The sequence below is a fragment of the Acanthochromis polyacanthus genome, chromosome 19 (genome assembly GCF_021347895.1).
Source record: "Acanthochromis polyacanthus isolate Apoly-LR-REF ecotype Palm Island chromosome 19, KAUST_Apoly_ChrSc, whole genome shotgun sequence".
NCBI lineage: Eukaryota > Metazoa > Chordata > Actinopteri > Pomacentridae > Acanthochromis > Acanthochromis polyacanthus.
Genome location: NC_067131.1, coordinates 25,683,771 through 25,710,820, shown reverse-complemented (window position 1 = coordinate 25,710,820; position 27,050 = coordinate 25,683,771). Strand labels below are relative to the sequence as shown.

General features: G+C 39.9%; 4 long non-coding RNA genes across 6 annotated transcripts; 1 reads left to right on the top strand and 3 right to left on the bottom strand.

The window, feature by feature from the left end:
• Positions 1 to 68: 68 nt before the first annotated feature.
• LOC127531120 (uncharacterized) lies at positions 69 to 27,050 on the bottom strand. Its single transcript, XR_007938018.1, has 2 exons — positions 26,803 to 27,050; positions 69 to 545 (listed from the first exon to the last, which is right to left on the bottom strand). It is a non-coding gene; the product is annotated as an uncharacterized LOC127531120 (long non-coding RNA).
• On the bottom strand, positions 8,305 to 12,552 carry LOC127531117 (uncharacterized). Of its 2 annotated transcripts, XR_007938015.1 has the most exons (4): positions 12,380 to 12,552; positions 10,635 to 11,004; positions 10,435 to 10,534; positions 8,305 to 10,126 (listed from the first exon to the last, which is right to left on the bottom strand). It is a non-coding gene; the product is annotated as an uncharacterized LOC127531117 (long non-coding RNA). The 2 variants fall into 2 exon arrangements; XR_007938014.1 differs by having other exon boundaries at positions 10,635 to 12,550.
• Positions 16,342 to 18,250, bottom strand: LOC127531114 (uncharacterized). 2 transcript variants are annotated; one of them, XR_007938004.1, is made up of 7 exons: positions 17,986 to 18,250; positions 17,706 to 17,806; positions 17,458 to 17,583; positions 17,140 to 17,217; positions 16,888 to 17,015; positions 16,542 to 16,619; positions 16,342 to 16,450 (listed from the first exon to the last, which is right to left on the bottom strand). It is a non-coding gene; the product is annotated as an uncharacterized LOC127531114 (long non-coding RNA). The 2 variants fall into 2 exon arrangements; XR_007938003.1 differs by having other exon boundaries at positions 16,342 to 16,619; positions 17,986 to 18,246.
• LOC127531118 (uncharacterized) lies at positions 18,293 to 18,986 on the top strand. Its single transcript, XR_007938016.1, has 3 exons — positions 18,293 to 18,434; positions 18,757 to 18,831; positions 18,907 to 18,986. It is a non-coding gene; the product is annotated as an uncharacterized LOC127531118 (long non-coding RNA).

Sequence of the window (27,050 nt, the reverse complement as noted above, 5' to 3'; positions counted from 1 at the left end):
TTCCCCATCCATGGAGACCAGCCCTGTGCTATTTACAGCATGTTACAGATTACTGGGACCATTTGGAATGGTATGTAAGCTGTTTTTATTCTGTAATTTCTGATTATAAATAATTTTGGACATGACACTTCTGGTAAAAATGCAAAAAACAGAAAAATCTAAGCTCTAATACAAGGTCGTATCATCTTTCTAAAGTGTCTCTAAAGAGGAGATGACAAGTGCAAAGCCAGCCTAACGCACTATTGTAAAGATAATTATGAAAGTAGTAATAGAAAAATATAAATTTTATTTTGATAGCAGTTGCTGTGAAGTGCAGTGCTAAATGAGAAAACATGCCAGGAAGATAAATGATGAATTCTAGCAGTCAACACAAATGCCAGTTTTGTAACCAGCTTTGAATTTCAGAGGTTGGAGTCCAGAGTCTGCTCAGGATCAGAGAAATTCATCATGAGGAAGAGGCGTTTGGAGAGCTCAGGACCAACCCTACGAGTGGTGGAGGTGATGCCCTCTCCTCTGCGAATCAGAAGGTCAGACAACAGTGAGACCTGCTCATGCTCAGGCCGGCAGAGACTGTAGGCCTGTGGACGGACAGGGAAATATCTGCTATTAAGAAATGATTGCAAATGTGCCTGTATGATGTGTTGCCTTGATACTAACACCTTAATAAAAGTCTATTTTTCTTTCAGGTTGCACTAAAGTAACACCTTGATTCAAATAGTTTTTATCTGCAATGTTTATGGGTCATATAAGAGGGAGTATGCCCTGACAAAGAGGCTGTTTAATGGCATGCAGGAATGATGTTTACTTTTGCATGTGCTAAAGTAAGCTTGACTGTTAGCCTGCCCTGGACCAGGCTTGTCGCTCTGGCTGAGTTACCATGGTTACCAAGCCAGGCTAGCCCTAAGCCTTGTTGGTGGAACAAAACTCTCACTAAAGTTAGCGAAGCTGACCGAAATAAGCCAGGCTTAGACCTAAGCCAGCTTCGTGGAATACCCCCCAGGTAGATGTTCATTGTGTTGGAACAGTCTATAGATTTGGAGTGAGGGCTTGGGTTCAATAACTTCTGAGCTCTCTATTAAACAGGGCCTTCATGAGACACCGAGGCATGAACTGCTCCCGCTGAGCCTGTGAGACAATCCCACACCCACAGTTGCAGGATGTGACCCCATGTGGTGTTATGTATAAAGTAAATGAGCACATATCAACTTATCAGCTTAGACAAACTCAGCACTCAATAAAGCTACATGTATCATTTGTACAGGGGGACGTTTCCTTTGAACAGGGCATTACTAACCACAGGATACAAATAGCCAAAAAGCACATCAAGAAAACAGGTTGGTCAATATCTTGCTTTCACCAGTCATTGTAATTTTTTTTTAGTTTTCTGAAGTAACATGACTATCTGTAATCAACAATGACTTATCAGAGATCTGCAGAATGTGCTAAACACAACATGCATGTCAAATGGGTGAGACAGGTTTGGAGGACTTCATTGCATTAATTTAACAGCCATACAATTTCAATACACAGGGGCAAAAGGTGACATGGCCAAGAACTGACAGCATGCAGATGAAGTTATGATCTAGCAGAGAGTGAAATGAGGAGCCGGCTTTTATGGAGGAGGAGATGTGTCAGGTGTGCAGCGCTGCAGCTGCCCAGAGTTCTGCTGATGAGATTGGAGACTGATTAGTTGCAGCTGCTGCAGAGAGCGGCAGAGTGGAGCAAGAGAGAGTGTCTGCAGTTAACGTGAACTGAAATGACAGGTTACAACAATAGGACCGAACGTGTATTGTTTTGTTTTTTGAGTGATTAGTTTTGACAACATGGTCTCAGTTTGTTCCGATGCATTTTAGCAAACCAAACTAATGTTTTGCTTCGTGTTATGGTGAGAGGCTGCTGTGTGCATTTCGGTGAACAAACCCAAGTTAAGCTAGAAGTTCTGCTCCGGATCTGTTCCACTGAACGCACACACTAACACACAACCTGACAGTGGACGTGCTTGCATGATGTGGGTTTTCTTGGCGAGACAATAAATAGTTTTCTGACTTGTTCTTAAACAGCAGCCTGTTTTAAGTTGTGACTATCCCCAGTTGACATGGGTGTTTCCTGAACAATCACCAGGTGTTAAACGCTTGACAGAATGACAAAGATCTATACATTAAGCATAATAAGCACATGCAGTTAATAGAAATATCCACTAAATAAAGAATATAAACATGACAACAACATTAACTAGCCACATCACACATACTCCTTAGAAAATACTCAATCTTTCATTCACGTACAACCGTCTAACGAAGGATTTCTCTGCCGACTGTTGTCAGTCACCCATTATGTTGCCACGCTGTTCATTACTATGTGACGTCACTCCCCACAGATGTCCCATATGGGCACTAAATCAGACAGAAAGGAAATCTAACACTATGTCAACCTACACTATAACCTTAACATGCTTAACTTTGGGGCTTTTTCTACAATGAGGCTGCAGCATTCCTATAACTGCAGTAAGGTAGTAGCAATGAAAAACCAGTGAACTGGCTGTAGTAACAAGGGATGTGTTTAACCAAAGACCTGTTTGTTACCATTGCATTAAGGCTAGAGTTATTATTTGTGAATGTAGTGTAATTTCTATCACTCAAGACCCACATTTACATTTACATATTGTAACTGGTAGAGTGTATTATGGAAAGTTTATTTTGGGATGTGCTGATTGTTTCTCTAGGCTAAATGTTATTTTGAAGAAGGTCTTCTAAGTATAATATATTTTATGTCTAAGTACTGTGTAGCTGCAATGAAGCTGAGTAAGCAATGGCCATGATTACGACTGTTGACATGTTTCCTAACTAACGAAGTATCTGAGTGTGTGTGCATGTATGTGTGTATATATATATATATATATATATATATATATATATATATATATATATATTCAGGGCTGTACAGTGCCAGCGTTTCACTCGCATATGCGCCTAAAAATAGATCGGTGCGAGTAGAAAAAATAAAAAGGGAGCACGCGTGCGAGTACAGATGTCAACCCTATCATTTGCATTTGCTCCTAAAATAAATCCATACAAAGTGGATCAAACTAAAAGTCATAGCCTACACCTTCTTCTTCAACAACTTTCTTTCACATCGGCACGCTACAACACGACATGGTCAGAAAACCCGTGAGCTCCTCTTGACTGTCAGGCCGTCTCCCACCGAGCATCACACAGATCGCCGCACTTTCTTAAAGCGACAGGCTCCTATTTTTGTCTTTAGCTTTTATGAACACATTAACTTGAAATAACCAAATACTGTGTCTGTCTAAATTATAATAATGCAAATGACACTAAATTAAGCATGTAAAACAGTTTAACCATAAAGTAATAACTGAACTAAAATTGTCATCAGTTTAGGGTGACCATACGTCCTCTTTTGCCCGGACATGTCCTCTTTTGAGAGGCTGTCCGGGCTGTCCGGCCGGGGTTTATAAAGTCCTTCAAATGTCCGGGTTTTTGATCTTGCCTAGCTTGAGCGCGTCACAGACCAGCGTATTTATCATCATGGTAGTGTCTACAGATACGGACCGTACCCGTAGCCCGTGGCCTACGGATACGGCACCTTCCCTTACCATAAATATTAATGAGCCGGACATAAATATTAATGAGCCGGCTGATGAACGCGCTTCGTGATTGGCTGGTAATCCGACGTACATAAATATTAATGAGCCGGTTACCATTCACGTTGAATGGTTCTTTTGGAAACACACTCTGAGAGGCGGAGTTTGAGCCGAACCCCGGAACGCTCCACACTCACTCCTCGCAGGCTGACAGGCAGGTAGGCACACTGCGAGAGAACACTCGAACCGAAAGAAAATACCGAAACGCAAATGTCATTTCACTGATGAAATGCGAAAAAAGTACCCCTGTTTTCGTCCGGGTCGTGTCAAATGGGAGGCAGAATGTACAGTCTGCAAAGCTGGGACTTATGTCTCTGGAGCTAATAAGAAAAGGAAAAAGAAGGGAAAAAAGGACTGTTGACTTGAGGCATTATTTCTATATTTTTTTCATTTGCCATTAGACACATTATTTTGAAGAATGGGCTAACTGAACATTGAAGAATAGGTTACCTCTCTTTTTTTCTTTTTGTTTAATATTTTGAGGCATTATTTCTATTTTTACATAATTGATAATTGGGAGGTTATTTTGAAGAATGGTACTCTACCTCACTTTTCCTAAATAAGGTGTACGTGTCAGACTTAAGAGAGATGATTATTTCTTGTTTTGTTAAACATCTGAATACCTGTGTTCCTACACAACTTGAGTCAATAACTATTAAAGACTAGAGCATGCCATATTTGTATGTGACTGATTATATTGTTAAGGAGAATTGCTTTAAATTAATAAATATATTATTTATAAAGCAACTGTTTGTGAGTGTTTTGGGCTATTTTCTGTATATCCAGGTATAGTGTTCTTTTCTGGGGAATTCAGAATATCTGTTTAACTGAGTTTGAAGCACAAAGCCCCCTGACCCATGGAAAACCCCGAAAAATGTGTGTGGGGGGGGGGGACTGAAAATTTTTCGCGCGCGAGCTGGAAGTGTGTCCTCTTTTCAGAGAAACAGAATATGGTCACCCTACATCAGTTAACACAATCTATGCATTCCGCACCAAAAATCAGACTCCCCTAAGAACGCAAGATATGGCATCAAAATATGTCTGGTATTTATGTATAAAGTCTTTAATATAAGTATAGTTCTTAAGTATAAAGTCATTTGTTATTGTTGTTATTTTTATTGGGCCAGTAAACAATATAATAGAATTGAAATTCTTTATTTATCCCACACCTGGGAAATTATTTGCTACAACAGCTAAAACACCAAATCACAAGTTTAAAAAAATAAACCGAGTAAATTACAGTCTGTAAGAACAGAATAATACATAAGGGGCTAAATGATCACAGCATGGCAGATTAAGAACAGAGACCATTTCAAAACTAGGACTTTAACAGAAATATGCAGACTGAGTTAACTGTGCAGACTGTATGATATGAAATCAAATCTGGAGTCAGAATTTGTTGGTCCACTTAACAAAATCTGACTCCCCTATTATTTTGGCAATGCAAGAAGTCACAACCTCCAAACTTTCTCAGCTACAACATCTGCACCTCAGCTGCTGTTGTATAATGTCTTGTGTACATGGTAGCTTCCATCGAGTTTTTTGCTTGGAAAATGGAAAAATGTAACACAATGCCATCTGAGTGATAATGGAAAATATGACAAAAGAAAGAAGTCAGTAGACCAATCACACTCCAAATGAAAGGAAGCCATATTGGTGAAAGTTTTGTTCTTTTGTGAGAACAAAATCAAACAATAATTCTTTACAAACTAATTACAAAATACACATACATATGTACATGTAAAATTCATAGTGCTCCTAAATTTTTTCATTTAGGAGCACCTGTGCTCCTAGTGAAAAAGCTAAGCGTACAGCCCTGACTCCATACATGATTTATATATGTAGTATGATTTTCTCTGATATACAACTTTTATCAATTATATATATATGTGTGTGAATGATGTTGATACTCCATCTATGATTTATATATATTCATTTTCTCTGATATACAACTTCTATTGTTTTATATAGAAATATGTGTTCATTAGTCAGTATTTTGTTTATGTATGTATATATAGTGTAATCATATATTGTATCTTCAAACGATTAAAATAGGCTAATTTACTTTACTGCCATTATCTGCTTCTCTCTTACATATATTAGTGTGTGTGTTTACAGTGTTTGCAAAATACCTGTCTACAGTCGAGCTTAATATCAGAATATTCTATTACTTATTATTATTATCTATTATTCCCGCTATGAATATTAAAATACGCCGAACCATTTGTCCTGTATCATAGCTACATGTATGACGTTTGTAACAAAAAAATAAACATAAAAAACGCGTGAAAATCAGTTAAATAATTCAGAGTTATGATGGATTAAATGCGCTGTCAAACACCGCTGAGTGGAGTGGCTGACCGGACCGAGATGGCGGAACCACCGCTCGTCAGCCCCAATAGGCAGTAGCGGTCGATGCGGCGTCTACTCTTTCTATGTGTATGGTAACTCCGTCCACGGTCACTTGCCTGCTGCTAGATTTGTAAATCAGGTTGAAACAACCGAATTTTCTTTTGCTGCCGCCATCATCTTCTGTCTTGTTGTTGTGGTCTGTCTGTCTCTCTCTGTATGTGTACGCTGCCAGGGGCGACTTTGATTGACAGGTATCATGAATCAATCAGATCAGATGAAAAATGACCACCCAGGGACGCCAGGGACGCAGATAGCTGCGCCCGGAGGACAATCTTTAAGTAACCAATTAGAGACCAGTATTAAGTCACATGAAAGCCAAAAGTTTCATTTGGCAGGCGCCCCTCGCTATTGAAACGTGTAAAACAACCCCGAAAAAAAAACCCAATATGGAATGGAAAGGCTTAAAAAATAAAAATGAGACCCATTGTATGAGTGAACACTGTGCAGATGTGTTAATTACTTTAAATACGTATTTATGTTTAGTGTATCAATACCTTTTTTACAAAATCTTGATGGGGGCGGCGCCCTAGCGCCCCCTACTAACAAGCCGCCACTGCGGCCGCTAGCTAACTTAGCCGCTTAGCTAGCTAACACGGCTGGACCAACTCCTCAAACACGACAAAACACAACTCTTCACAAGTCGCTGACTTAACATACAACAAAACAATGCTAGTGGTTAAAAGTATTTATCTTCTTACCGTGTTTTACTCCAAAAACAAGGTCATCAGCAGCCAGAGATGTAGACAGAAGATTAGATAGGCTAGCGCGCTGTCTTCTATACATACCTATGGCCTGACCATAGACTGTAGTCTATGCTCTGCAGAGACGTAACAACGATTACCCATAATTCCAAGGGGCAGCCTCAGACGAAATTAATCCTGCCGCTCACACGAAAACTAAAGCAAATAAAAATGTCAAACCACCGTGGGGTGGTCAGGTTTTCCTGGGAGATTGTGTCACACATGGAAATGCCTCCATAAAAATTACTGGACACCATGAGTGAGACCAACACCCGGTCAGTTGACTATAAATACAGCTGGAATGCCTGAGGTATATTTGAGGCCAGTTTGATCTGTACCTTAGCCACTGGAGACCAAAAAAAAACACAAGATTCTCACACACACATATATATATATATATGTGTAACAAAAAGATCCAGTGGCACTCTTCATGTCAAGTGCATGAATTGGCTGAAGCTGGCAACTCCTGTGGCTACTGTAAAGTCAAACCTGTGCCTCACTTTTAAAAAAATTTTTTTAAATATATATTTACATCCAGCGGTTCTGACTGTTTCTGAAATGGAGCTCAATCACTGTTTGAAAATGCTTCATGAAATCACCACAATAACAGCCTTTTCTATTTATACACTTTTTTGGGTCTCATCACACATCACTCACACTTTTGGAAGCACATCAATTTTGCTGATTCTGTCGGTGACGGCGGATCACACGCTGACACTTCAGCTCCAGCATCTTCCACAGTCCCACAGTCCCTTGTCCTGCCTTCAACAGCTCCACTCGTGTTTGTCATTAACTGGGTGCACATTTACTTTTGTTACAGTGCAAATGATCTGCTGATGGATCATTTTCACTGGAACAAAAGTTAAATCTGTGGAATAAATGGAGCTCCAAACATGTGGAAACATGAAGTCAAATGCCCCAGATTTCAAGAATGCATTCGTACAGGAGGACGCCATCTACAGGAAATAATTTTTCAAAAATGAAAATTCCATCATTGTTTCTTAAATGGCACGTTTTAAGGTTTCAGTTACTATGAATAAAATATTTTTTCTTCTATCACTCTTGGTTTTATTGGATTGTTAAAAAGTTCCTGTTTTTTGTGTCACCCTGTATATCCAAATGAGTTCAGTGTATTTACATTTTATAGAAGATTTGATTTCTTAATCTCAATACTGCAGGGTCTGACCCTAAATATTATAATGTAAATTTAAATAATATTTAGTGCAGAGTCATAAACTTTAATCAGCTAAACTTACATAACAAATATCATTGCACAATCTCAACCTGAACATTCACCTTATTGAGGTAAATTTGCATAAATCATGATATTCTTAACTGGAATATTTCTGACAATCTTTCTGTATTGTGCTGATAAACAACAATAACCCGACTTTCAGATCATATTCATTGTCTGTCGTCGTGAGATTAAATTTCTCCACATTCTGGAACTTTGACTGCGGCAGCTGTAGGAATAAATCAAAATAAAATGTGTTCATTTCCACATTATGCACATTTATTTATTCTTAGTATCTCAGACTGAATGGTAGCTGTCAGTAAAAACAAAGTCATCTGCTGGACTGCATCCCAAAATGACACATGGGCTGAATTTAACATCCATGTATCCATGGCAACGCTAAAGTTTCTGCTTCTTACCAAAGTTCACAACACAAGTAAAGATTTTTTCATGTAAAACTTCAGGGATGACTGCTAACCAAAAGTATTCTGATCAGTACTTCATGATCAATATCAGGACAGATGTTACAACTCCAGCTGTTCCACTAGACTGCAGTTATTCACAGAGAAATTAAAACGTCACATTCCTCATAAAAACTAAATGGGACTTTTATTAAATAAAGTGTTGGTGAAAAAAACAGTGTAATTAAATGAGGAGATGTGAGACTTCCACAGCATGGATCACCATCAACTGGATCTGCTGTAGATTCAGAGCTGAATGTCAGAATGAACTGAGATAGAAAAGCTGCTTTGAGCTGCAACATTACGGTCTGACAACCCAACACCATCACACTTTTCATCTGCTTGTTTTGCTCCAACATGCTGTGAAGTTCAGTTTTTACCTGAATCAATACAGAGATTCTATTTCCAACCAAGACTGGGATAAAAATTAGAATGTTATGAGGTTATTAATGCAACTAAATCCTGTCAGATGGAAGGATTTACTGCTACGTTCTAATTCAAGTTTCAGTTGGAGCACATTGCATTCACAAAGAAAAACAGCGAAACCTTCATAGCAACATTTAATAATCCTAAAGCTTCCCTGTTGGCTCATTGGTGGAGTTTGTTCCTGAGCATCTGAACCTTAAATCCAGTCAGAGGATCATCTTCAGTCAGAGAACTTCAAGACCTTCCATCAGCTGGACCAGATGTGGCATCACCTCCCTCTGAACATCTGGATGACAGGAGAAAAGACAGCTATCAAACACAGATCACACAAATACCAGTTATTCACTTTCATCATTTTATAAAAGTTGCATGAACTTTATTAAAACTGGACCACATCAGTAATGACAGTAAATGTTTTTATCTCTTCCTATTCCCTGTCAATTGTGGGCTTTGTGTATTTACTGTCTTTTAATGATAAAAAATAAAATGGGTCACCACTACACACCACCTTTGCTCTTCCTGTTTTCATCTTTCAAACCATAGACATATATGTTTCAAACACCTCTGACCGTGTGCACGGACGTGTTACGTCACGGTGCGTCTGCAACAAAAAAAAAAAAAAAAAAGAGCTGCCAATGGAGGCGGCACAGGAACAGCGGCAGCAGCGGAATGATCAATCCAGTGGCATGACTGAACACCGGCCCTCGCAGCCCAAACATCAGACCGAGCCACCGGGAAATGTCCCAGTCCTCCCGATCAGCCACTCCGGGCCTGGGCTTGAGAAAGGCCTGTAATTTCTAAATATTGAAAATAAGGCTCAGGTGATGCACAGAAGACCAGCAGGTGGGCTGGTCAGTCTGTGATGGAGCAGATGGAGGTGGTGTCATTACAGGAGTCTCAAATGAGCCTCCAAGTTTGGAGGTTGAATTAAAAATAAACTTAAAGACACCACCAACTCGTTTACTAGACAAAGCAACATTTATACTCTGTAGTGGGGAGACTTTAATTCGAATATCTATATCATATCTAATTCATTCAGCATCGGGTAGGCCTTCAAAGTGCGTTGCAGTGCCTCTTCAGGAAATGACCCGTGATGTTCTTCAAACCTGTCCCCCTGCAACAAAGTTGTACAGACGAGACGGTCGGTGAAGGAGAAGCGCTCCTTGGTGTGTCCCAGAAAGGTGTTGCAGATCTACAGAGAGAAGGATACAAAAACATATAGAGAAAAAAATAGATATGAAATGAATATACTTTTGTTGACACTGTTACCCTCTGTTGCTGCATGGTTTTGGAAAAATATCTTGCTCTTATTGACTACTGCAATTGTGACATGATTTTTAATATTTTTGAATAATTTTCATTAAACAGATTGTGATTAGATGATCTCTGCAACATGACAATGACATATTTAAATGCCATATTTCAAAACGCATTTCTCCTCTAACAAACATTACAACCTCCAATGAAACATAGACTGAGATTTCTACAACAAAAACTCACCTCTTCTGCAACCCTTTGACGATCCTCTGAACTGAGTGACCGACGCCTCTTTGCTGTCGGACAGCCACTTCTTTGCTCACCCATGGAATGGAGAGAATTTCTGTGAAGGATAAGGAGAAGTCACAATAATAACCACAAAGGGGAAAAGACATCATGTTGAAAAATGTGATGATCATATTACTGACAGGAATACTTATTACCTGATGTTTTCCATGTCCTGTTCAAACTGCTAGATGCTCACTTTTATGTGGACTGCATCTATGTTCTTCTTCTGGAGCTTGGCATAGAGGAGGTCCACATGTGGCACGATGTGGTGAAAAAGTTCCAGAAAGAACTTAAAGTCCTGATGTTCCAGCAGCATGGTCATGGCTCCTGCCTCTCTGATGGTACTGGCATCAAAGTCACCTGAGTCTTGTATGTTCTCAAAACACTGAAAGAGATCCTCTCTGTGCTCAAACGGTGTTGATGGCTCGACTGTGAAAGTTCCATCTGACATTGCTGGATGTTGGCAGTCTATGGGCCACCATTTTATCAAGAACAGCTGTACGCTTGGGTGATCTGGAAAAAAAGCTGGCAAATCCACCCAGGTCAGAAAAAAATTCTCACCTTGGAAATGTGAGAGGTGGCCTGCTGCATGATCAGGTTGAGTTGGTGTGCATAGCAGTGGATATAGTGGGCATTTGGGTACACATCTTTGATTTTCCTCTAAACACCTGCAGAGGCACCCCTCATCACACTGGCTCCATCATATGCCTGGCAGATTAGCTTGCTTTTCTGATCCTCAGGACCAAGGGCGTAACTTTGGGTCTTCCATTGGGGGGGTTAAACTCTGTGCCTGTTTATTGGTATTTATTGAATCGTTTACCTTTGTAAAAGGAGTCGTGGTAATTTGGCATGTCTGTATTAGAAATACATTGGTGATTTACTTGAAGTTGTTGCAGCTGTGTACTTATGTATTTATGCAACAATGACCAATTAATTCCTATTGTGTTTAAGTACTAGCTAGCAAGACCGTAGCAGCTTCCACTTAATTGATTTTGGGTTTATGTCAACTATCTATGAAAAGAAATATATCGAGAAAGCTAACACAGTACAAGGGCTAAGGTATGTTACCTGGTCATTTGTGCCTCCTGTGCTGCCTTTCCCTGTGCTCTCTCTCCCTCTCTTTGGTCACCTGATGATCCTCCATCACCTGGACTTCCTCTGTCACCTCCTCCTCCTCTCTCTTGCTCAACTGTTGCACCTCCTCTGTCACCTCCTCTCTCTCTCTCCTCATCTGTACTTCTCCCTCTCTGGTCACCTGCCTCTCTTTCATGGCCTGTTCAGCAATCATATTCTTGAACCTGGTATAAAAAAATGCTTAGTTAATGTTAAAATGGTATCAGCCCGGTTAAAAATGACCAGTAAGGTAAAAGAACAATTTGAGGAAATAAATACATTCAGGTATTTCCCAAATTTTGTCAAGATTCACGAGATGAAGTACTTCTCTTCCCCTCCTCTGTCACTGTCACCGGCTGCGTGCTCCGCAGCCACCCTGCTGCAGCAGAGCGTCTGTTGTCACCATGGTTACCGCTTCAGGCCGACGCAGACATTCCTGTTCCTTCAGGATTTAGAAATGCCTGGAAAAATGTAGCTTCTGTGTATGGTATTGCGTTGTTTGATCAGTAAAATAGCTTCACTACTGAAAAGATATTTGATGTGGAAAACAGCGACATTACGACCTGCCCGGTTCCCCGAGAAATGCAGTTTAACTACGCCGCCATCCATCACTGTGTATTGGAGCAAAGTCAGCAAACAGCCCTTTAAGTTACAATTCAGTGAAAACTGACATTGGTCCTACACAGTACATCCCCGACACTCTCTGGCTGTACCTCACAGGACAAGCTCAAACCAACTCCAGTCACAAATCATCAGCTAACTTAACAGGACAGGTAGACTATTTTACCTCTTTTTGGTCAAGATATTTCCTTTTTTTTAGTTGTTGGTGTTGACCAACAATGAAGGATTGTTGTTTGTCCTTTTCGCGCTCTTTTCATTTCTTCACGGCTCTGCTGTCTCCATCCATGCCAAATATACAGAGTCAGGGAAAGTGAACGTTACGTAGAGGAGGCGCCGCGGGTTGGGTGATACCAAGTATTCGGTGGGGGTGTGGGGGGTTACATTAAGATATTTAAACTTGCTACTGTTTTGTTGGCAAATGATATTAATAATAAAAATCAACAAGATAATTAATGCTTTTATTACATAGGAAAAATGTGATAATACTGTGGGGGTTACATTAGCTGAATGTGATTTTTGCGGGGGTCATGACCCCCGTATCCCCGGTGCAAATTACGCCCTTGCTCAGGACTGATGGCAGCAAGACGCTCTATTAATGCAGTAGCAATGGACTCAGACGTAGCTGACTGCAGAGGAATGAATTCAAAAAATCTTTCCTGCACACTGTGTTTGTCATCAATGTAGCGTAGAACAAGCACAAGTTGTGATTGTGTTGAAATATCTGTTGTCTCACCTGCCTGGATTGACACAAAAACACTCTTTTGGGCTTCTTTAATGATTTGCTCCCTTGCAACAGACAACATACAGTCCAGGAGCTCATTTTGGACAGTTTTTGAAGTACCCTTAAAAACAGTGGCAGTTTCAAGGTGCTCTTTCAAAGCTCCATCCAGAGAGGCAACAAAATCCACCAACCCACGAAATATCCCAGGGTTAACAGAGCTCTCACTCTCATCATGGCCACGTAAAGCCAACTCAAAGGCCCCACAAAATTTCACACAGTCTATTATCCTGGACAGTATGTGACGATTTTTGTCACCTCTTCATTGTGCCTTCTAATGCCAACTCTGTAGCCCTCATCGAGTTGTTCAGCAATGCTAACACGGCCAAAAAACTGTAGCTTCATGCTTTTGTCAAGGTGGCTACGGCTACCTTCATGCCGTTGGCATTTTTCAGAGAGATGTTTCAGGTCTCTGACCCCCGTTGTTGTCCACAGAACTTCAGTGCCAACACTTTGAAAAAGCAAGCAGGGAAAGCAATACAGAGCATTGCTAACTTCACATCCAGCTAGCCAGCTAACACAGGCAGGAGAAGGCCCGGGTGTAACTCCCATAGACATAATAAAGAGTAGACGCCGCTCGGAGTGCTGCGCAGCGAGAAATACGGCCGCCATCTTGGTCCGTTCAGCCGCTCCACTCACCGCTGTTTGACAGCGCATTTAATCCATCTTAACTCTGAATATTAAACTGATTTTCACGCGTTTTTCATTTTTATTTATTTTTTGCTGCAAACGTCATACATGTGGCTATGATACAGGACAAATGGTTCGCCGTATTTTAATATTCATAGCGGGAATAATAGATAATAATAATAATAATAATTAGTAATAGAATAGTCTGATATTAAGCTCGACTGTAGACAGGTATTTTGCAAACACTGTAAACACACACACACTAATATATGTTAGAGAAGCAGATAATGGCAGTAAAGTCAATTATTTTAATAATTTGAAGAGACAATATATGATTAAGCTATATATACATATATAAACAAAATACTGACTAATGAAGACATATTTCTATATAAAAACTACACACACACACACATATATATATATATATATATATATATATATACATTAATATATATATGTATGAATTATATCCATAGTCTATATATGATTTATATAATAATTTTCTCTGATATAGTGATTATATTAATACTCCACATATGATTTATATATATTATGTTTTCTGACATATTGATTATATTGATACTCCATATATACACACACACTCAACTCTGGTGCGGGTTCTTTTCTTTTGTTTTCCCCCAAACAAACATATTTTATACAAGACTCAAATCCAGGTGCACATGATGTCTCCTCAGCAGTCAGTGGAGCTGAGTGAGTGTGTGTGTATATTTATATGTATATATATATATACGCACACACACACTCACTCAGATATTCCATTAGTTAGGAAACGTCAACAGTCGTAATCATGGCCATTGCTTACTCAGCTTCATTGCAGCTATTTGGGAGCCATCAAAATAGTTTTCAGAAAGATGTACTGTAAAAGACATGCTAACCTAATGCCTAATGCCAAGTAATTTTTCTATTACAGGTTCTGCTATGCCACAGCATCCTTGAGAGGCTCCATTTTCAGCTGCTTTATATTTTAAACCACAGGCCACTGGCTTTGGACCGCATACAATCTGTGTGCACTCACTACCTGGCTTTTTGTAGTGCTATTTTAAGTAGCATTGATTTATTTACAAGCAAATCTTTCAGTCCAAATAGGTGCAGGTCAAGCAGGATGCCCCAAGATTTATTTTAACCCTTTAACCCTTAGTACCTGCATTATCTTCTTGAAATCCTTTTATCGGTCACAACTATCGCAAGCCTGTTGGGGGTGTCAAGACATACTATCCACAGAATACTCTCAGAAAACAACATGTCAGTGATCTCTCTCTCAAAAAACCTGGTTCAGTGATTTCCATAACCTCCGCCCCAACCCCCAATTTGCCCTTCCTTTCTTAAATCCTTGAAAAAACAGTAGCCACTCAAGTCCACTCTCACCTCACCAAAAATAACCCGTAGGAGCCATTTCAGTCTGGTCTCCACTGAATCAGCCCTCATCAAAATCACCAATGGCCTCATGGCAGCCAAAACTGGTTTAATCTCCTTCCTCGTCCTTCTTGACCTGAGTGCCGTCTTTGACACCATCTCAAACTCCATCCTCCTCAGTCGACTCTCCTCACTTGGTAACACTCACACCCCCCTCTGGTTTCAGTGAGATCTCAAAGACCGCTCTCACTTTATACAGCTCAAGTCCTTCAAATCGGACGTGTTGAGGATGCTCTCAGTCAGTTGCTTGCTGTGGTGGACATGATGTCTTTCTCATCATGAAGCCTGTCAATGCGGTTCATCCTGCCGCACTCCGACACAGACCAGTGGATTTATTCAGACTTTGTCAGAAAATTTAAACTTGAGGCTTAATCTTCAAATCATTACCCCCATTGTGTGCAAGTTACAATTATTTATAATGCAAATTCAAACCCTGCTTAAGCTGATTAAAGTGAAGTAAAAAGTATCTCTCACACACTCACCTTTATTTATTCATTAATCATGAGGCTGTGGACAATATTTACTCATAAACTTGTACCCAAATAACATGAAAACATCATTACTAGATTGAAAGACTCACAAATGTATAGTTTGTGAACTAAATATGTGGTTTTACTAAACCAATACGGTTTATGTTGTTTTTGTAGTTGTGCTGTTTGGGTTTATAGTTAGTTATCAAGCTCATTTCATTAATTTATGTCAATTTCATTTTGATTTTCAATCAATTGATGCAGCAAAGAATAACCCTGCAGAATGTTTGCAGCCTCCTTTATAAAATGTCCACCCTGCTCATAACCATCAGGTAGCAAATGTGTATTCACCATAGCAGCATGTTAAAGTCCATGGGATTGTTTGGAATCCAAGATGAAGCAGATAGAGCAGAGAGTAACAGGAGGAAACCATCAGTGCTTTAAAATGATCTGATTTCAGCTCAGTCCACAGAGGTCAGAAGCTGCTGCGCCTGTTCAACCTCTGGACTTCAGTAAAATCGACATATTCAAGAGGTTATATGTAGTCGTGGGTGATGTGTCTCTCATTTGGATGTATTTTACTTCAGATTTTCAGTTTGTGATTTGAGTCGCTATATTATTTTCATTTTCTTTTGTCATTGTCTAGTGTGTTTTTGAAGGAGTCACATATGTTTATGAGAAACCAGTGGTTTGAAAAAAGATTTTTTTTTGAGACTAACATGATTTTATAACCATAAAATGAAGTTCTTTGAATCCTTAAATTACAGGAAGGGTCTATAATGTCAAACTTCTAAACAAACAGATACAGGTCCCTTGTTTTGACTTTTTATTTTAGTCTCTCTTATTGAAGTTTGATCAGATCGAGCATTTGGTAGCAGTGTGGAGGAAAAAAACTTCCTGTTGCCAGGAAGTTGAAAAAAACCTCCATCTCTTATTGTAGTTTGATCAGATTAAGCATTTGGTAGCAATGTGGAGGAAAAAAACTTCCTGTTGCCAGGAAGTTGAAAAAAAACCTCCATTTGGGATGAGGGTACAGAGGAAGGAAGGAGCATGAAGTCTTTGCAGGTCGGTGAGGCCAGCTCCAGGGATACCTACAGAGAGGACCAGACACAAAGTTAGTGACTTACAATGGTGGCATCCAGCTTCTAACTGTATGGAGAGGAGATGAGGAGAGGGGGTGTGCTCAGGGCATCATGAGAAGTCCTCCAGTAGTTGGTTTATTTACATTTAGAGAGAAAAAAACAACTAACAATGAAGTAAATGTAGTGTTGAGGCTGTCAGTCACAGCATCTACATCTCTAGTAAAGGCATCCACTGGAATGACTTTATCTGTAAACACATTTCATTTGAGAAATTTACCTTTGGAGTAATCTGGAGCTTCTCTTCTTCTTCTCTGGTTGATGCTGTTGGTCATCTTCTTCCTGTTCTCTGACAGCTTTCTTCTGTTGTTGATCGTCCTGAGGCTCCTCGAACTGTTTCTTTGTCTTCTTAGATTTTGAAGTCACAGTTTTGGAAGAAAAGAATCACAGACGTGTGTGTCAGATTGACATTTAGTAGTAGTATGTAACAATACACTGTCACCAGGTTCATTGTATTTAAATTGGTACCAACCTGCTGCTCATCTGGTTCTTTCTGTCCATGTTCTCTCTGTGTCTCTGTGTGGTTTTCTCTTTGTGCTCCGACTTCCTCCTGCAATCCAAACACATACATGGAAGGTTAACTGGTGATTCTAAAGTAAATCTGAAGTGTCAGTGTGAATGCTTGGCTGTCTCTTTGTGATTGCTCTGAGGTGGACTGGTGACCTGCAGCCCCTGCAACTCTATATAGGATAAAAGGTGTAGCTAATGGATGGATGATGCCCTTTGTTATAGGGCACAACATGCACAAAATAGTGAAGCACAATAGAATTAGATTTCTTTGTTGTCTCACCTTTTATGTTGCTATAATAAGCATCCCCTCTTCCGTAGTCTGAGTTCACATGCTGGGGCTGCTCCTTATCCGGTTTCTTGTCTTGATCTGATTCTACATTTTATCAGGTGTCTTGGAGAGAGAGCTCTAAAGAGAGCAAAAACACAGCAAGAAGATGAATTAAATTACAGATAAATAATTACATTTGAGCTGTAGAGCTGCATATTAACGTAAAGTATCGAAAGAACCAGTTCACTCCATGGACTCACTTTGTATTAGTTGACTGGTCTCACATCTCATGCACTGGTCCTGGACATGTTTCCCATCATCTTTTCTTCAAAATGACTTATTTCTCCTCGATGTTCCATCCCTGTTGAAATCATTTGGTGTCCAGGAAGCAGTTATGTAGAAAAAAAACACATGTAGGTTGATTTTTCCGTTGATTCTGACAGAACTACATTTTCTCAGTCAGTGATATACAGTATACTAAATATACTGTGTAACATCAGTATCTGTAAGGTGATTCTTTCCCAAGTTCATGTAAATTACCAGTGCATTCTGTTCCTTGTACAGTTGTCCTGTCGTCTCATCGCAGGCTGGTTGGCGTCTCTAAGGTCGTCTCCGGTGGGCTCGGTTCCTCGTCTTCACGTGTCTGCTGGAGCTGGGCCTCATCTGTGGGGTCTTCTTCTCATCCTTCTTTTGGTTTGAATCCCGGGGTCATCAGACCTTGGAGATGGGGGAAAAAAAAAACTCCAGGAAAATGTGTGAGAATCTTGCAGAAAATGTATCACATCCTATGGAAGAATTAAAGAATTCTTGTATGATAAATCTAAATCAAAAACATGTATGCCACCATGCCACCACTGTAATGCGCCCCGTGAACCTCATATTCATTAAATTTAATATACAATTAAATTTAATGAAAACGAGGAAGGAAAGGAGGAGGGAGAGGAAGAGAAAGAAGAAGAGAAGGAGTAGGGAGAGGAAGAAGAGAGGAGGTGGAGGAGCGTGAAAGGAGTAGGGAGAGGTAGAAAGAAGAAGAGAAGGAGTAGGGAGAGGTACAGGAAGAAGAGGAGAAGGAGTAGGGAGAGGTAGAGGAAGAAGAAGAGAAGGAGTAAGGAGAGTAGAGGAAGAAGAGGAAGAGAAGGAGTAGGGAGAGGTAGAGGAAGAAGAGGAAGAGAAGGAGTAGGAGAGGTAAGAAGAGAGGAGGTGGAGCGTGAAGGAGTAGGGAGAGGTAAGATGGAAGAAGAGGAAGAGAAGGAGTAGGAAGAGTTAGAGGAAGAGAGGAAGAGAAGGAGTAGAGAGAGGAAGAAGGAGGAGGTGGAGCGTGAAGGAGTAGGGAGAGGTAGAGGAAGAAGAGGAAGAGAAGGAGTAGGGAGAGGAAGAAGAGAGGAGGTGGAGGTGAAGGAGTAGGGAGAGGAGAGGAAGAAGAGGAAGAGAAGGAGTAGGGAGAGAAGAGAGGAGGAGGAGGAGGAGGGAGAGGAAGAAGAGAGGAGGTTGAGGAGTTGGGAGAGGAAGAAGAGAGGAGGAGGAGAAGGAGTAGGGAGAGGAAGAAGGAGGAGGAGCGTGAAGGAGTAGGGAGAGGAAGAAGAGAGGAGGGGAGGAGGGAGAGGAAGAAGAGAGGAGGAGAGGAGTTGGGAGAGGAAGAAGAGAGGAGGAGTAGGGAGAGGAAGAGGAAGAAGAGGAGGAGAAGGAGTAGGGAGAGGAAGAAGAGAGGTGGTGGAGCGTGAAGGAGTAGGGAGAGGAAGAAGAGGAGAGGAAGGGAGGGAGGAGGAGGAGAGGGGAGGAGAAGGAGGAGGAGGGGGAGGGGAGAGAGGTGAAGGGGAGAGAGAGGGGGCAGGGCATGAAGGAAGAGAAGGGGGAGAAGCTGGAGGAAGAGGGGTGAAGGAGGAGCAAGAGGTGGAAGAGGAAGAGGAGAGAGGAGAGAAGGTGGGAGCAAAGGGGGAAAGAGCGGAAGAGAAGCGAGGAGAGAAGGGGGGAGCAAAGGGGGAAAGAGCGGAAGAGAAGCGAGGAGAGAAGGGGGGAGCAAAGGGGGAAAGAGAGGAAGAGAAGCGAGGAGAGAAGGGGGAGCAAAGGGGGAAAGAGAGGAAGAGAAGCGAGGAGAGAAGGGGGGAGCAAAGGGGGAAAGAGAGGAAGAGAAGCGAGGAGAGAAGGGGGAGCAAAGGGGGAAAGAGAGGAAGAGAAGCGAGGAGAGAAGGGGGGAGCAAAGGGGGAAAGAGCGGAAGAAAAGCGAGGAGAGAAGGGGGGAGCAAAGGGGGAAAGCATGGTGCAGGAGGTGTAGGTGTGTGTGTTCAAACCGTCCGTAGTTTCTGACGCTGGAGGTCTCCCTGGATCAGTGGACGTCCCAAGTCCTCTGGAGACAGAAACAAAGCAACATTTCAACCCTCACAGACTTCCTGCTCCTCACACTAAACTGGATCCATGTGAAGCTGCTCAGACACTGTGGGTTCCACTGATTGTTCTCCTCAATGTTTAGAGCTTCACATGTTTCTGCTCCTCAGCACAGACAGAACAGAAGATCTAAATAAATGAGCAGCATCAGAGGAGAACTTGTTGCTGCACAGTACAGGACACCTTCAGTCCCTGGATCTACTACAGGCAGCAAAGTTCCTTTTACCCTGAATGCATTTCTGCACAAAGATCGCTCCAAAATTCCACACATACACGGTTAAAAAAATAGAGAATAATTGAGAAAACTTTCAAGGCAGCCTTTTGCAGTAAAATTGTTGAATTGTCTCAACTATTTGCTTGTTCATTGTCCTAAGTCCATATTTCATTGTTGCACCACTTACATTGACATTGTTCTGTGAAGAGTCACTGCTATTCATTCTTCATTTGGCCAATATAGAATTGTTTATTTGCTGAATAGTGTGATTCACAGAACTGCCAAAGTCATTTCTTCTGGGTTTTTTTTTTTTTTGGCCTTTTTGTGGTTTTACTGAGAGACAGAAAAGTGGGGGAGATGGGATGGGGGAAGGACCTGCAGCAAAGGGCCATGGGCTGGATTCAAAACATCATCCATCAAACAACCATCATGGTTAAAATAAACTTTAAATGTGACTGTGTAAAACGAGGGTCTGAGTACTTTCAAATATTTATATATTATAATTATATATATATATATATATATATATATATATATATATATATATATATATACACACACACATATATACATATTTGTGACACAGACATTATTTACATATTCTTTCCTATTCAACATCTTCATAGGTATTATTTTATTACTTATTCTTCATAAATGACTAAAAACTGTCCAATCTGCATTTTTGTATCCTTAAATTGCATCATTTTCTTTCAAATACCAGCAAATATCTACAAAAAAACTAATATTTTTGCTCTTGAAAATTAAACATTGTGAAAATACTGAGTAATTTGATGGTCAAATGTGTAAAAGAACAAACTACCGTTCATAACAATACAGATTTTTTTTATATGCACCTTATTCAAAGCTTTTGCCTGAATCATTCAGTTTACATGAAAATTTATACTTTTTTTAGTAATTATTTATCAAAATACAGACAAAAATTGCAGCTGGAAACTTAAAAAAATGCTTTTCTCACAGTGATTCTGGCTCAACTAGTCAATACTAAATACAACGAACAGATTCAGATCCAGTCCCATGCAGCAGTGATGCATCTACACAGAAACGTGAATAAAATCATTTCACTTTTGTCTCCACCATCAAACCAAATAACCACATCTTACTAAGATGAACTTTAAATGTGACAGTTTGCAAAGGGGTCTGAGCACCTTCACCGATTTCTTCGTCTTTCACGATACTATGTGTGTTTACAGGATGATGCCACAGTCTCCATCGCTGTTAGAAAACACTTGTAGACAACCAGCTGCAGCGCACAACACCGCATGCGTAATTACGCACGCTGAACCTCGGGTACTTTGACCAAGTCACGCGGAACCAACAACGGAGCTTCTCCCAACAGGGGAACAGCTTGACTGAGAGTAAAAACACATTTCGGAGTGATCGACTAACAACATGTGAAGTTTAATTTTCCTAAATGATGTCAAATGACAGATTCAACACAACAGCTGCTTGCCCGCTAACAGGCAGACACTGACTTCAGGTCAGTTCACAGCAGCACAAATCTGACGGAGTGTTTGAAGCAACATCTGAGCATCAGTTCACAAACAGGATCAGCTCTGAACTGAAAAGGACCTGATGCTCCGACAGCATCTTCTACCAGACCAACTCAGCTACTCTGTTTACGTTCTGACGTCATGAAGTTTACCCCAAATGCCTCCATCATCTCCATGGTTACCAAAAATGCACATTGCTCTTATTTTATGAAAAATAGCCCAGTCGCCATGTTTATCTGAAGCTTTTGACCCTAAAATGTACATCAATTAATTAACATGTTTTAGACATTAAAAAACATTTTAAAAACGGTCTAAAAACAAATAATCCTGTATAGAAATACTGATGTTTGATGTGGAAAATATTCAGAGTTTTTGCCTGTTTTTGAGTCATATTACTGGTCTCAGCACAAACAAACCAATGAACCACATCATATGAAACTAAATTTTATATCAGAAAGTTAGAAAAAAGCTTCTGAGGACCTTCAGGGGTCAGAACAGATCAGATTTTCAATATTTTATGAAAAAATAGTCCAGTCGCCATTTCCCCCAAAACTTTCAACATCAAATGTGGACAAAATGTTCTACTGTTCAAAAGTTTGGGCTCACTTAGAAATGTCCTTGTTTTTCAAAGAAAAGTATTTTTTTCACTGGAGAAAACATTAAATGAATGATAAATCCAGTCCAGACATTGTTAATGTGGTAAACAACTACTGTAGCTGGAAACGACTGATTTTTATTGAAACATCCACCAGAGGAACATTTCCAGCAACCATCACTGTGTTGTTGTGTCTATTAGCTAATGGTGCTGAAAGGCTAATTCATGATTAGAGTTTTCATGGAAAACATGAAACTGTCTGGATGACCCCAAACTTTTGAAAGGTAACGTAAAACAAAAACAAAAAACAACAATTTAGCATTTTGTTAACATATTTCAGGACTTTTATATAATAAAACTCACAAAAGAACTATTTTACACCAAGAAAACATCACTCAAACTGTGTTTTACAAACAGGCCCTCGAAGTTGTTACTTAACAGACTTTAAATTCAACAAATTATTCTTATTCTTTGGACTGAAACCGTTTTCAAAGTGTTCGCAGAGATCAGAGGACGAATGAGACAGGAAAAGCATGAAAATAATTTTCTTACCTGAATGCAAACTGCAGGTGTGCTTCTGTCCAACTGGTGCTTTCTTCGGCAAGTTCTTCTTCTTTTTCTTCTTTTTCTCTCGATGATCCGCTGAGGTTGGTCTTCGGTAAGGTTGTTTTTGAGATGCTGTCCGGCTTTTGAAAGCTTTCTAGCGTTGAGGTCAATTCGCAACTAGTCTACTCAAAGTCCAAGTGCAAAAAAGAACCGATCGAAGGTCTGGCCTTTTATACGCGTTCGGAGCGTTTCCATGGATTCAAATGATGCACGCGCCTGTGCCTAAGGAATTTTGATTCGAAGTTCAGAAAAACATCGATAATGTCATTTTATTTGTTTCTAATCTTGCCTTGTTGCATGTACTCGCAGGAGTTTACACAAAGTTCACCTTGTAACTCCAGTCCAACATCTAAAACAGCCAAATCACATTTTGTTCGTAACGACGATTTATCTTAATAAAACTCATGACACTCCAGTGGAGCTCAGGATTCATCCAGAAAAGCTTTAATACAAATATCTTCACCCTATAAACCTTCGGTCTGTGTGGAACAGCTGGCATGTGTGTACAAGTCCACAGAATAGTATTTGTCTTAAGTGACGCCACGTGCGTAAATGCGCGTAAAGACGCACTGATGGTGATGCTGCAGGTGTTTATTAAAGTCAGAGGAAACAATGTGACACACAGCAGTAAACAGGACTTGTGGAGGTGTTTAAATGTTTCTTCCGAATCCACAGTGACATTCAGTGAAACCTTAACAACGTTATTTTTTCTGACGTTAATCCAACAGGTTCCACATCTGTCTGAGTCACATTATGATCTGGATTTTGACAGACATCTCAATATGTTATGAAGAAGATGATACCCCTGGGTGGTGTTGTTCCACCTGGAAACAACACAAGGCTCGATCTACCACAACTGTGTCTTTTAATTATGCAAATATTTGTCTCGGTTTTTCTGCCGCTAGCACAGAAAGGTAACATCTCCAACAGCTCTACAAACACCTGTCCTGTTTAATCACAAAAATCCAAAACGTCTGCAGAGTGTGATGTAGAAAGAGCAGAAACAGTCCAGGAATCATCAGGATTCAAACTGAAAATAATAAATACATTATAAATAAAAATATTGTGTGTTCTTCTACACACCTGACAGCTCAACTGTTCCACACAGATTCCAGGTTTTTACACTGAAAAAAGGAGACGGAGCATCTGTTGGACTTATTCGGGCACCTTGTAATCATTTTAAACACCAGTAACACCAACACGTTTAATCTACATTTTATGGAGAGAGAGCATATGAACTTGTTTGGATCAAGTTGAACAATATAGAATGCTTTTTGTCCTGACTTTGGGTATAACTCAAGTCTACCAGAAGATCAGATACTTCTCCCATGTTCTCAGGTTTAAATCAAACCAAATAATCAGGTATTCTATGAAATAATGTCTGGGCGCATCGAAAATAAATAAATAAATAATACAACCGTTTGCTTTTAATATTTGGTAGATTTTTTTTTACACATTTAAAAACATAATTACAGATCAATTTTAAGACGACTTTTGCAGATATTAGTTTGTGTTGACAAATTCTTTTACACATTTATAAATCTCACTTCAGACACACAGATTGAGAAGTAGACAGACAACTCTCCATACATATTGACAAATAATTTTGCTACAGTAATGCCCCATATGAAGCCAACCTGTCTGATCGTCTAGCAATATTACCAGGGCCGCCCCTCCCTATACGCAGAACACGCGCTGTGCGTCGGGCCTCATCTTCCAAGGGGGGCCGTTTTGCGCAAGGGGACGCATTTGCGCACGGTAGCGCATCCATTGGGCATATGCGCTATATCGTGAGGTGGAGATGAAAAAGACACCACCTGTAATCTGACCGCGCAATGATTGTCAGCATTCAACATCTGACCAATCAGATGATGGGTGCGCGTGCAGGCAGGTTCTCGCTGCAGAGCAGAGGGCGAGATTTCGATCGGGCTGCATTTCAACATGTCGAAAAGAAATGATGAATCCAGAGCGACCAAGAGAAAAAAAAGGCAAAACACGAGGAAACTCGTGCTTCTTTTGAAGGTGGGTATGTTGTTGAAATAAAACATCAGTCTCTGTCTAGACTGAAGAATTTGTTTTCTTCCAGCGGCCCTAATTAACATTAACGGAATGCCTTGTTAACACCCTATGCATCACCTCTGTTGAAAAAGAGTGATAAAAGAAAAGACCAGTTGTTGATGGTCGTTAGGGAGGTCAACTTTTATCAACCTCCATCCAGATGTTCAACTTGATATCTTTGAGATTTTTAGCACCACAAACCTTTAGTATCACACTTTATCATCATTTATTAGGACTTTAATGGAATCCACCAGCAGATTTAGTTTTTGTTGAGAAATTTTATTCTTGTTGTCGTGGGACTGCAGGATTTCAAACTGTTCCTTCTATTTGACCTCATGTTTACTAGTTTTAGTGGAGAAAGTTATTTTAATTGTTGATTCGTCTCTTAAAAACCAAATAATAAATAGGATTAGTCAAGAGGTTAAAATTTAAATTTCTTACTTTGTCATATTTTAAATATGACAAAAAATATAAAGCATTTTGAGACAATTTGACCTGTAACTGGCGTTATATAAATATAATTGAATGTATCTTGTAATGATGGAGGAATTCAGCCATACATGCTGGAAAACACGTTTTCTTTGTCCATTAATCTGTTGATTGTTTTCTTCAGTAATTCATTTCTTGTTTTGGTTTATAAAATATCAAACCCAAATATATTCATTTTACTGTCATAAAAACCAAAAACATTTACATTCATGATGCAGGAATCAGACAGTTTTTCACTTTTTATCTTAGTTTAGTCTGAAAGATAGTTGATAATGTGTGAATTGTTGCAGCTTGTGAGCCTTAAAAGGTTTAAAAACACTCAAAGATTTGAACATCATTAAAGGGAAATCCAACTTTTGCATGACAATGTCTAATTAAAGGATATTTATTTCCAACATAAATGTGTGATATTCATCCTCTGGAGCTTCTCTTCACACCGTCTTCCACCTGGACTTGTTTGGTTGGGAGCATGTGCAACAAACATCTAAAAAACTGCACTTTAACATCAATGAATGACACTGAAGTTTAATCTCTACAGAAATGAGACTGAGTCTGGATGTGCTGCTCTGTCATTAACTCCTAAGTTTTGGGAAAGTTCAAACAAAAGAGGACAGTTCAGATAAGACTTGAGAATGAGCTTATTTTGAACAAACATCTCAGACTTTCTGAGCTTCAGCACCTCTCGCAAGATATTTGAACAACAAGCAAGTCAAGAGATCCAGAAGTTGGAGAGAGTTAGCTTTAGCTGAGCCTAAGAAGATGTGGGACGCTAACCTAGCAAACATTTCAGACTTTTCTCTGTGAATTCTGAGAAACAATTTCCTGTTTAATGACCGAGCTACACATATGAACTCAGTCTCATTGAACAGACTCTAATTCAGAGTCATCCATCCATATTAAAGTGCAGTTACCCAAAAAAAAACAACCAAAATTCAGCAAATTTCACTGGATTTTGGTTGATTTTATTCCCCATCCATGGAGACCAGCCCTGTGCTATTTAGAGAGATTACTGGGACCATTTGGAATGGTATGTAAGCTGTTTTTATTCTGTAATTTCTGATTATAAATAATTTTGGACATGACACTTCTGGTAAAAATGCAAAAAACAGAAAAATCTAAGCTCTAATACAAGGTCGTATCATCTTTCTAAAGTGTCTCTAAAGAGGAGATGACAAGTGCAAAGCCAGCCAAACGCACTATTGTAAAGATAATTCTGAAAGTAGTAATAGAAAAATATAAATTTTATTTTGATAGCAGTTGCTGTGAAGTGCAGTGCTAAATGAGAAAACATGCCAGGAAGATAAATGATGAATTCTAACAGTCAACACAAATGCCACTTTTGTAACCAGCTTTGAATTTCAGAGGTTGGAGTCCAGAGTCTGCTCAGGATCAGAGAAATTCATCATGAGGAAGAGGCGTTTGGAGAGCTCGGGACCAACCCTACGAGTGGTGGAGGTGATGCCCTCTCCTCTGCGAATCAGAAGGTCAGACAACAGTGAGACCTGCTCATGCTCAGTCCGGCAGAGACTGTAGGCCTGTGGACGGACAGGGAAATATCTGCTATTAAGAAATGATTGCAAATGTGCCTGTATGATATGTTGCCTTGATATTAACACCTTCATAAAAGTCTATTTTTCTTTCAGGTTGCACTAAAGTAACACCTTGATTCAAATAGATTTTATCTGCAATGTTTATGGGTCATATAAGAGGGAGTATGCCCTGACAAAGAGGCTGTTTAATGACATGCAGG